The 12,686-nt window shown below is 39.2% G+C and overlaps 1 pseudogene; it reads left to right on the forward strand.

Annotated features, from left to right (window-relative positions):
* The first annotated feature begins 221 nt into the window (after positions 1-221).
* Positions 222-12,686, forward strand: part of LOC115068314 — a 50,121-nt pseudogene continuing 37,656 nt past the window's right edge.

A 12,686-nucleotide genomic window follows, 5' to 3' on the forward strand; every position in this document is an offset into this window, starting at 1 on the left:
TGATACCTAGTCACTTCCCCAAAGCCTCATGTCTTAGGTCCACCACACACAGATGGTTTCAATATCTGGCTTTGGGGGATACACAGATATTCAGACCATGAAGACATCCACTCTTCAGATTTTCCTCCATATAGCTACAAAATCCTGCTCAGTCATTGGAAAGTTCAACAGCCCAGTCTCCTTCAGAGCTGAACAGTACCCAGGGAGATGGGGATGACCCCATGGGTAGAGATGAAAGGATGACTGTCAGTTCAGCCACACAGATGTTCAGAGCATTCCTCGTGAACTTGATGAGCTACCAGTCTAGCTCTGGCTCTTCGGGGAAGAACATGGAGTTGCAAGTGCTTGTCCTGAAAACCGGAAGCCTAAGAAGAAGCTCAACAGCAGTGATGTCTGTGATATCACTGTGAGGTTGTTCTAAAAGGCTCAAGTTAGAGGTGTACTCAAGGATGGAAGGGGGCATTTCACAAACATTTACATCCATTCTAAAGCTCCCCTGGACACTCATCCAGCCAAGGAAATCTACTAAGAGACAAAAGCCTAGAAATCTGGGGGGTTTCTGCAATGCTCTGAAGGCACCTAGAGCATCCTTCTTGGACTTGGATACAGTTACATACAGCTCCTGCTTTATTTCTCTGAGTGTGAGTCAATGGTTCATTTGCTGGATTTGGTTCTAGTAGTGATATTATGAAAATTAATGACCAAGAAAGTATGGGTATAGACACAGAAGAATAGTTCTATCTTTGGCACTGGGTAAAAGGTGGAGTAGATAGATAGGACATGTGCAAGAGACTGAAGTCAGCAGCCATGCACCAATAGGAAAAGCATCCATATGCTAACAATAATGCCTATAATACAAGTACTAATCAACTGACTATCACCTCTACTAATAAGGCTTCTTTGGCTCAAGTAAACATGGAATCAGAATTTCTAGGTTGAAATCTCTCATTGTCACTTTATTAGTGACCTTAAATAAGTTACTTAACTCCCTGGCCCTCCACATTCTCTTCTTAGGACTGGAATAATTCTCCTTAGTTCTTTACAAGAGAGAATATGTATAAAGTGCCTCTCATCAACCCCACTCATCAAACTGACTGCTCACATAGAATTCAAAAGTATGTTCTAAGAGAATACCACATTGGAAAAGAACAATCGATGTGATTGCACTATGTTGAATAGACAGTGTATGTCAGGCCCTGTGCTGGTGCCAATCCATATGTCAGTCAAGTATTCCTACAGTGACTCCCTGAGGTGGAAATTTCTATCTTCATCAATATGTCTTTCTGTGGCAAATTATATCAACAGCTAATACTTAGAGTGCTAATAGAACCCTGTAAAAAGTTGTGTTGTTCTTTAGAGAAACTGAACTAATAGGGTATAACTGTGTATCTGTGTGTCTGTGTGTCTGTGTGCATTTAGAAATGGTTTTGGTTCACATGATTATGGAGACTGAGAAGTTCCGTGGTCTGCTGTCTGCAATGGAGGCTCAGGAAAGCTGTTTGTGCAATTCAAAGTCTTGAGAACTAGAAAGTGACAGTACAGATTTCAATCTAAGTCTACAGGCCTAAGAACTAAGAAAGAAGAGGGCATGATAAGATGTCCCAGCTCAAGGAAAGGGAGAGGAAGAGGAAGAGAGAGAAAGAGATTGGGTCAATATTTATGCAATTTTCTTCTGCCTTTGTTTTCTCTGCGGGGGCCTTGGTGAACTGGATGGTACAAGCCTATGCTGGGGCGGCCATCTACTTTACTCAACCCACAAATCCAAATGTTAATCTCTTCCAGAAACTCCCGAACAGACACACCCAGAAATAATGTTTAATCAGATATACGGACATCCTGTGGCCCAGTTAAGTTGACACATAAAATTAGCCATCAGAGGAATTTTTGTTTTGACCTATTGCAAATGGGGAAACTATGATTCAGAAAGAGTAATTGGTATGTAGTGTACAAGCTGTGAATATTGCCACTGAAGTCAGAGACTTTGGCTTAAATCCCAGACCTGGAGAAGTTACCAAATCTCCCTAAGCCTCAGTTTCCTCATGCAGAAATGAGAATAACAAGAGTATTGAATTACCCAGAGTTCTGAGAGGAAACAAATGGCACAGGGAAATTGAGGATGACTTACAGACCTCTGGGCAGAATCTAGGGAAAATATGAAAAATGGTAAAGCACATGGAGATGGGATTGGGTTGGAAAGGTCTGGCAACAGTGGGGAGCTCCTAGTGGCAACGGTGGGGAGTTCTTACCAACCTAGGCTTGAGGAACAAGGAAGGGAGTGGATATGGGAAACCTCTAAAAGCTAAGACTACAGCTGACGACAGCCACAGCTACAACTGTAGAGCAAGTATGGGATAGGAGCACCAGGCTTAGGTAAAGGAAGAGAATCACTGCCAACCCACAGCAAGAAAGGACAGAGCCAAGAGAATCAGTACCCTAACCTCACTCTTCTCATCTCTGACCTTTCTTGGCTCAACCCAGTTGGAGACCAGAGAGCAAGGGAGCCAACTGATGAGCATTTACAGCTACAGACAGGGTGTAAGACAGTAATGGGTGGATCTGGAGAGACAGAACATCCATGGATGCTGTATTAGGTCTCTCCAGAGAATCAAAAACAAAAAGCATTCACACATTTCCCACAAGTTTTGCTGTGCTGATATACCTCGTAAATGTGTTGATGGGATTTTAGGATGCTATTTTCTAAGTTTATGTGTGCAGTGATTCTTTTGTCTTCACAGCATGTGAGAATATCATGGGAGGCTTGGACTGCAGAGAAAAAAGTTGGGGTCTTAGGACTTGCCCTGAGCATTGCTCTAAAAATATTGTTGGCCTGCTCTCTTTTTTCCTGCCTTTCCTTTACGGTGAGGGGGAATCTTGTGAAGTGGGGGACCCAGGTTCAAGGCCAACTATAGCATTTGCATGGTCTGGTGCAAAAAGGTGAGGGTTTTTGTCGTTGTTGCTGTTGTTTTTGTGTGTATGTATGTATGATGACTGTAATTCAGGAGAAACGTTTTAATCAGACGGGACTGTACATTCAAGGTGGTATGGCCATAGACCACTTTAATCTATACAATTCTGCCTTCTGCATCTTCTCTAAGATCATGGATCCTCACAGATGGCCCTTACCTACCCCTTCCCCATGTTTCTTATGGGCACAGGGAAGACCTAGGGCAAAGAGAAAAGAGGCAGCTCTTAAAGCCTCAGCAGGGGGGCGGTCAGCAATACTCCTCTTGCCTTGTAAGTCTGCCCATGTGCCAAGAGGAACACTGGGAAGCTGTCCAGGTACAGGTGGGACCAGTGGCACCCAGGGCCTCTTGCTATGAGAGGAAGCTGTGATATGATCGGGCTCTGTTCCATGAAGGGACACAGGTTTCCTGTATTCTAGCATCTCAGTTTTCAATGTGTCTTCACCCCTTCTCCCAGAGTCGCACTCAGTGAAGATATGGACCTGTTGCTAAAGAACTTCACTTCTTTCTGGACTTTTCCTGCCCTTCTTCTGTTTGTTTGGTTTGGTTTTGATCATTTTAATTCGAGTTTTTTGTTTTTTTGGTTTTATGCCTTGAGATGGAATGTGAAATTACTTCAGTTTATAGTATTTATTATCAGTTTTTTTCTGTCTTACATCCAGTTCAGACTTTCTACAGCTGAAACTGAATGTTTGTATCTTTAATCAAGTGATATACTGGAGCCAGGTCATGAGGGCTGATGGTCAACATCTCTCCTAATTCCACATTCTGGTGTTTCATCAGGAAACTGGAATAAGCCAACATAGGCACAGTCACTGTAGGGAAATTAGTGAATACCATGAATCAGGGCTCTTCTTCTAGAGATCTGTTTGTTGAACATTTACAATACACCACTGCTTTGATTTCAGGCTCTGCTGATAATCTTTACAGGGGATCATAGCTGACTCCGATCTCAAGGTCCTAATGTATCTAATGGGAGCTGTGAGGAAAAGAAAATACCTAAATGCTATTATTCAGAGGGAGCCACACGTAGGAGTAAGTGTCCTGTTTCCTGATTCTGTTCCATCCTAATCCCCCATCCCTCTGTAACTGTAATCCGAGGTGTATATTTTCCTTTCAAAGCAAGAAATTAATGCCGAAAAAGCATTAAAAAGTCTCACACCTGATATTTCTCATATAAGGCAATGTGAATGTGAATTTTTGTCTTTTTGAAAATCAGGAATAGTGATGAGTTTCTTCCTGGAGTACACAGAGGATCTGATTCTATTAGAATACTGGCCAAGAGCTGCATGTGCAGTGGGTGGTTAACTGATGGATCAGACACCATAGGGAAGTTAAACAGATAGTGTCCAGGACTAGCCAAAGCAATTAAGATATCAAATAATGTGCATGATGTCTTAAAACTAGATCTTGATTATGTCCTATAAACAAGAAATAATCCAATCAATTCTTCTCCAAAAAGAAGTTTTGCATCCCATACTATGACTCATTTATCCAAGTATAATTTAGTATCAGCAATTTCAAACATTTTTTTTCAAAAATCTCTCTCTCTCTCTCTCTCTCTCTCTCTCTCTCTCTCTCTCTCTCTCGGCTCATGCCATGGCATATGGGTGGAGGTCAGAGGACAATTTTAGGTGGTGCTTCTTTCCTTCCATCTAGTCTGAGACAAGGTCTCTTATTGCTTACCTCTACCCATCCCAGCTGGCTGGCAGCAAGCTTCCTGGGATTCTTCTGTCTCTACCTCCCATGTTACTATAGGAGTAATGGGATTACAGACACATGCTATACAGGGGTGTTAGTGATCCTAACTCAGGTCCTCACATTTACACGACAAGCACTTTATCTACTGAACCATCTCCCAAGCCCTCAAACAGAAAATTGTGAAGCTCTTTTATATCACATTATCAGCCTTATTTTGAAATTTCCATGTAGTCATTTAGCAGACATTTATTGAATCTTCTAGGTACCAGACATCGTTTTCTGAAATGAAGATACAAATATGCATAACATAAATAAGATTTCTGCTATAATCAGGCTTATGTTTTAATTTGGAGGCGATGACATATGTACCTAAAAACAGATCATACCCACAGTAAAGTAGGCATGTGTAGTAGAGCATGATTAGGTGGATCCAAATTGGAATGTGTAGTTAGAGAAGCTCCTCTGGAAGTTACATTTAGGGTGAGATCTGAAGGACAGTCTAACATCAAGGGTAGAGCTGACTGGCCAAGGCAAACGGCCAGTCAGCAGTGCAGAGGACCCAAGGCAAGAATGAGTTGGCCACTTTCAAGAACCAAAAAGTTGGCTCTAGCTTGTGGGCAGAGTAGAGTCTGTTTGAAATGAGGTCCAAGAAGAAATCAGGATCCAGACAATGGAGAGTTCATGACTATACTAAGGAATTTGGAATTCATTGCTAGTGTGGTTCAAAAACAATTGTTGGTTTCAATAGGGAAGTGATGTAATCTCATTCATATGCTTAAAAGAGTCCTCTGGCTGCCTCTGAAAATGGAATCAAGGAGGAAAGAATGGCATTAAAAAGAAAAAAAAAACAAATAAAAATAACTGTAAGGTGCCTAGCTCAGATATTCAGAAAAGAGAAACACACACACATAATATATATATATATATATCAGGATTTAATTTAGCATCTATTGTAGTCTGTACAGTCAATGACTATACCCAAGTCCTAATCATTTAATGATGCTGTGTTGGTTCTGAGCTTCAATTGCCAATGCTATCTATAAAGGAAAGGACCATTTCTTTAGAATGTTATCGTATCTGATCCACATGAGCATTTCATCAAGGTATGGCTAGACCACATGAAAAGCAAAGTGTTGGGACTTCATCAAGCTTATAAAACAGCAAGAAGGAAAACTGTATTACAGCATGATCTTATATGTAGCAAGTTCTAAAAATTCACTAAGGCTACTATTAGAACTAACAAGGAGTTCTGGGTGGCTACAGAGTGCAAAATCAATAAACAAAACCAATTTTATTTTTATTTACTTGCAACAAAAAATTCAAAACTAAAATCAAGAAAATAATTTAATTTGCAATAACATCAAAATAATAACAATCTTGGGAACAAACTTATAAAAAGAGCTTAAAATATACACTCTGAAAACTCTAAAATATTGCTGGAAGAAATGAAAGAAAAGCAAAAATAAATGGAAAGGGCACCTTGGCATGGTGGTACATGCCTAAAATATCAGGGTTAGGGATGTGGAGGCAAGAGGATTAGGAGTTCAAGGTCACCTTCAGTTACACAGAGAGTTTGAGATCAGCCTGGGTGTTGGTTTTTGGGTTTTTTGTGTGTGTGTGTGTATGTTTTAGAAAAGGAAAGACATCCATGTTCACGAATCAGAATTCAGTATGATTGAAGCACCAATATTCTCCAAACTAATCCACAGACTTAATGTAATCTATCAAAATCCCAACTGGAATCTCATCCTAAAACTGGTATTAAAATATAAAGGTTCAAGAATAGGCAAAACAATATTAAAAATGAATAGCAAAGTTGGAGGACTCATATCTCATGATTTCTACAAAAGGGAAGAGTCTTCACCTTCAAAGCTGAACGGCCTTTCTGTACTTACGATCATGAATTTTAAGTGAGACCAGTCAATGCAGCTGTGTGTTTTCTAAGCACATCCAGACAAGAAAAGTCATAAACAATATTTGTAAAGGAGGGTTGAAAGCGATTATGTTAAAAAGAAACAAATAAAATGACAAAAATGATTATGTTAGCTGATTGGCAACAGGCAAATAAATATTTGACTTTTCCTTATTCACTGAATCTTGTCCCTATTTTTTGCTTTCTTTTTTTCTTCCTTCCTTCCTTCCTTCCTTCCTTCCTCCTTCCTTCCTCCTTCCTTCCTCCTCCCTTCCTTCCTTCCTTCCTTCCTCCTTCCTCCCTCCCTCCCTCCCTTCCTTCCTTCTTTCCTTCCTTCCTTCTTTCCTTCCTTCCTTCTTTCCTTCCTTTCTTTCTTTTCTTCTATGTTAGAGACAATCATTCCTGTCACTACCTAATCCAAGCTGAATATAATGGCATTTCCAACAACAAATCCCCTTGTCTTTCCTGTCTCTCACTTCTAGAGACACAACATCTTCCAACAACTGAGCATCAGTATCACTGCTGAGACTAGCTTTTGTTGTTGTTGCTTCTATTTACCTGAGTTTTCTTTAACAGAGCGTAACCTTTCACTGTTGCAAGTCAGACATGAAGCCTGTCCAAGTCTTACTCAATCTTCCAAAAGAACATTTGGGTCTGTGTGTAAATGTCACTGTCACACTCTTTAGTAGCCCCCACTCTATGAATACCTAATAACAAAGTGAATATTGTATTTGATCTCCTCACTTCCTGGTTTCTCATCAGTACTCTAGGACTCCTTTTCTGTACTCCAAAACCTGAGGTTTCTGTGGTATCTAATTTCGTCTTGTTTCTTCCTTCCGTCTTTTGAAATTCTCTTTTCAGTTTCTATCAACTTCACCTTCCCACTAATTGATTCAACATTTAGTCTCTCTGCCAAACATAGATGACTTCAAATGAAGCCAGTGGCTTGAAGCAGGAGATAAGCAGCATTGTAATTCTACAGAGCCCATGCCGTTCTACAGAGGAGGCAAAGCTGGAGCTCTAGATTCTAAGTTTACCAAGTTATTTAACATCACATCATTGATATTAACTACAGGATCCAAGTATAGAAAAAGCCACACTATACCAAAAACCCTAACTCAAAAATAAATCACACTATATTTTTCTACTTCTTTGACATACAGAAAAATATTTCATCATAAAGTTGGTAAAAAGACAAACCTCAACCACATGAAATAAAATTCTCCTGCAGTAATAAAACTTTGTGAATAGTAAGGCTTTAAAATATAGGAAGTAAGGGGCTGGAGAGATGGCTCAGTGGTTAAAAGCATTGACTGCTCTTGCAGAGGACCTGGGTTCAATTCCCAGCACCCACATGGCAGCTACAAACAGTCCTTAACTCCAGTTCCAGGAATCTGAAGCCCTCTTCTGACCTCCACAGCATTGCATGACATGGGTGCACTCACATACATGCAGGCAATACACTCATACACATAAAATAAAAATGATAAAATATTTTAAAAATAGGAAGTAAAAAACAAAACAATCATTCCATCAAACCTACAGTTACATTCAATTTCAACCACACCCTATGCTTCACTTCATTTTGGAAAATTCTCTATTTCTTTCATCTTTACTTTGGTTTCTTTGCCTTTGTTTGTTTCATTAGCTTTTTAAAAATACTAGTTCTTGGTTGGAAAAATGACTCGGTGGTTAGGAGCATTGTCTGCTTTTCCAGAGGACACAGGTTTAGTTTCCAGCACCATACCTCCAGTTCTAGGTGATCCGATGCCCTCTTCTGGCTTCTGCAGGCATTGCACACATGGGTGTACTTACACACATTCAGGCAAAATGCTTGCACATAAAATAAAAATAATAAATATTTTTAAATACCAATTCTTTCACTGAGCACTGAGTTTGGAGTGGGTCATCCTGCATTTTAATCTTAGCTCATAATACTCTTTAATCTTAGCCAATCATTTAACCCCCAAACTCAGTTTCCTCACCAGCTTAGCTTTGATGCCACTCACTATCCTGCTTCCTTCATCTGCCATTGAGAATCAAAAGAAATATGTGAATGCATTTTTATTGTAAAGCTCTACATGAACAATTTTACTTTGTATTCACTATTAAATAAAACAAGGTCTACATCTACATTGTAAAATTTCAAAAATATTGATTTGCAATGTAGCATGTTCTCATGACTTATACCTAGGCAGAACGATACTTTGTTGTTTAGTGACTTTTACATATTTGTTCGACAAATAGTTGCAACACTAATTTTACCTACCTTTCCCCAGTCCTTGGTATCTAAAGTTTCAACAACACAGTGCTGAACTACAGAAGAAAAAGGCTAAAAGTCTAAGTAGTTCAAATGTGAAAACGTCAAATGTATTGACGTGTCAAGGAACTTTTTCTAAGCAAGATATTGTTATGTGAAGAATCATGATTATGTATAGAGCTTAAAGTGGTCCATTGTAGGAGGAGTAAAATAATTTTGCCAAATTAACTATCTTTCTAAGCCTTACTCTGGTAATGTAAAAGCTGGATGAAGAGAGAAGCGCTGTGGAATACTCTCTGAGCATGAACCAGCCATTGAAGTTATGAACGCATAGCAGCTACGGTTGCATGCACAAGACCTGGCCTGTCAATAGTCACTCATGGATGGGGAAGGGGCTCATGGGACCCTACCCCTCCCTAGGGTGCAGTTGGTTATTGGTGAATTTTAGGGGAAGAGGGAATCATTGTCTTCAGTTGTGTCCTCACTGGTGAGCCCACCATCTTCCAATGGATAGTTCTATATCTATAGCTACCACACATCCCTGGTTATACTCAACAGCTCACAACACAAAACAAAACAAAACAAAACAAAAAGGCATTAAAGAGAAAAAAAAGATTTTTAAGGAGCAAGGGGGCAGGAAGTTGACAGAGATGACAGGGGATTTTTAAAAAAGGTAAAGCAATCGGCATGCATTGCATACATGTATGAAACTGTCAAAAATAAATTTTATTAATTAAAAAGTACATCCCAAATCAACATAAAGAAACTTTTAAAGTAAATAAAGAAGGAAAATACAACTCTGTACAATAGAATTATGAAGTGCCTACATCATTAAAGAATAGGTAAGCACCTTAATTGAAAAAATTTAGGTGTGTTCATGCAATTCTCACAAAACTGTCCTAGTTTGTTCTTCATTGCTGTGACAAAACACTCTGACCAGTACCAACTTGGGGAGGAAAGGGTTTATTTGTCTTACATCTCCCAGGTCGCACGCAGTTCATCAGGGAGCCCAAGGTAGGAACTCAGGGCAGGAATCTGGAGGCAGGAGCTGGAGCACAGGCCATGGAGGAATGCTGCTTACAGGCTTGCTCCCTTGGCCCCTGCTCAGCCTGCTTTCTTATGCAACACAGGCCCACCTGCCCAGGGGTGGCACCACTCATAGTGGGCTGGGCCCTCTCACATCACTCATCAAGAAGATGCCCTTCAGACTTGGCCACAGGCCAGTCCAATAGAGGCAATTCCCTGATTGAGGCTCCCTCAACCCAGATGTGTCAAGTTGACACTAAAGCTATCCAGCACAATATGTGACCAATAATCATGAAGGAAATGTTAAATACCTGCAGAAGCTGTTTCAAAGAAATGAAAATTAACTTGGGATACATTGTCACTGGCAGGATTAGCAAGGATTATAAAATTCTTAGTAAGAATTTGTGTCTTGTAAACTCTGGTCAAAATATAAAAAATTAGTATATCCCTTTCAAAGGATAGATGAGCAATATGTGTGAAATTAGTTATAACCACTGATTTTTAACTAAACAATCCTATCTCTAGCACTCATAAGGAAGTATTCGGAATGTCAATAAAAATTTGTGGTCAGGGAGATTATTGCAGGATTATTTGAGTCATAAATTGAAAAGCAATTATTTCAAAAGTAGGAAAGTAATAAAATTATGAGATGATATTTTCTGCAGTCTTTGAACATTAGTTCATGGAAGAATATTAATGAGGGAAACTTTCTTTACTGTGTTGCTAATTTTAAATCAGTGCAGGTTGATTTCTCCTTGTTTGTTCTACAGCTCATGTATGTGGTGTCTTCAGCAATAGGGTCTTACCATCAAGTTCCTGTGGATAACCAAGAGCAAGGATAATAGTCAATACTGTTGGAGGGTCTATGGGACCCCTGATCAACAGCTTCAAAATCAGGAGTCCATTCCTGTTATTGGGCTTTTTATTTGTTAGTCTACAATGTCTGGTAGGAACAATGTCCCCCTATTGTAGTGCAATTCTTTTTAATATCTTCTTATATTGTATATGTATATACTTTAAGAAGGTTCTACAGTGGAAGGCTTCCATATGACTTTCTCTAAAGACCTTTAGTGTTAGTTAATCCTCCCCATACTTCCTCCTCTACCCTGTCTTCTCATTCTCTCCTATTTAATTCTTCCTACTCTATTATTTCCCTTTCCCCCTTTATATCACAGCATTCTCTCTCCCCTCCCAAGAAGTACCCCTTCCTGATGGACATTTACTAATTTCCTGATCTCTATTGAGTTCCCAGTTGAAACAAAGGATAAAGCTAGCATCCACTTATGAGAGAGAACATGTGACATTTGTCTTTCTGGATCTGGATTACCTCACTTAGAGTTACCATTTCCATTTTTATCCATTTACCTGTGAATTTCATAATTTCATTTTTCCTAATAGCTGATGATATTCTATTGAGTAAATGAACCATACTTTCATTATTCATTCATCACTTGATAAGCATCTAGGTTATTTCATTTCTTGGTTATTGTGAATAGAGCAGCAATGAACATGGATGAACAGGTATTCCTATACTGGCTAGCTTTCATAGTTCTAGAAGGTGCTATGCATGCTATTAGAAGAGAAAAGTAATCATCAACTTTGCCCAGTTGTGAACCTGCAAGCTACAATAACACCTGGTCTGGCAAGATATTCCCACTGGTGCACTAGTGGCATGAATGTTATGGGAATAACCAACCACTTTCTGATTGGATTTGAGGATCTGCTTCACAAGATGGAGCCTATACCAGACACTGATATCAAACTTAGGAACCTGTGGAAGGCAGGTCACCTGCCACAGGGGAAAACTTACTACTATTATTCTGCTAAATGGACGTAGTATTAAACCAACTCCTAATAACTTACAGTTATACTCACAGATTAATGCATCTCAGTTCTCACCAGAGAAGCTTCCTCATGCAATAGATGGTGATTAACACAGAGACCCACAACTGATTAACATGCAGAGAATAAGAGACTGCAGAGCATTTATCCCTGAATAGGACACCTATATCAAACTTCTGCTTCCCAAGGCTCAGGGATCATTAAAGAGGAGGACAGAAAGACTGCAAGAGCCAAAGGTGGTGGATGACCACAAGGAAAGAGTTTTCCAGACAGTTTGGCAGATATTCATATGAACTCACAGTAATGTTGAGAGCATACACAAATACCATGTAAGCTCAAGCCAGATAAAGTCCCAGCATAGAAATACAGAAGTGAGTAAGAAATCCCAACACTAGCTGAGGAACTATTGGCAACTCACTCATAGCTTCTTGGAAAGGGAGAGTTGATTTTCTTTAAGGGTGTGATACTGGGTAGGTTAACCAAACTCCAGTGGATAGACCCACACCAAAGGGCATTTGTGAACACAAATTTGACTCAATAGGCCTTAAAAAACATGTATGATAGAGTACTTGAAATCAGGCAGAGGATAGTAAGAGGGGTTATAGATATGCAAGGAGGTCTAAATATGATCAAAACACATGTATGAACTTCTCAAAAGTTCAATAAAAAATAATAGTAGAGGACATGAAGTCAGGAGATAGTAAGGTAGGGTGGGAGATGGGGAAGAGGGGGTCTGAATGTGATCAAAATATATTATATAAAATGTATTTTTCTGAAACAATAAAATGGATTTTTAAATTTAAAAGTATTGTAAAAAAGAAAACATACAACAAAATTGTACATTCATTTTATTTCCATTTCCATATAAAGAGTCTGAAGGGATATAGGTATTGTATTGCTGCAGTGATAGCTGATCCATATAATTAAAATTATTGTTTATCCTTTTCTACTCTTTCATAGTTTATTTTCAAAATTTTCATGG

This window comes from Nannospalax galili, unplaced genomic scaffold (assembly GCF_000622305.1).
Source record: "Nannospalax galili isolate Female #2095 unplaced genomic scaffold, S.galili_v1.0 scaffold85, whole genome shotgun sequence".
Classification (NCBI taxonomy): Eukaryota; Metazoa; Chordata; class Mammalia; order Rodentia; family Spalacidae; genus Nannospalax; species Nannospalax galili.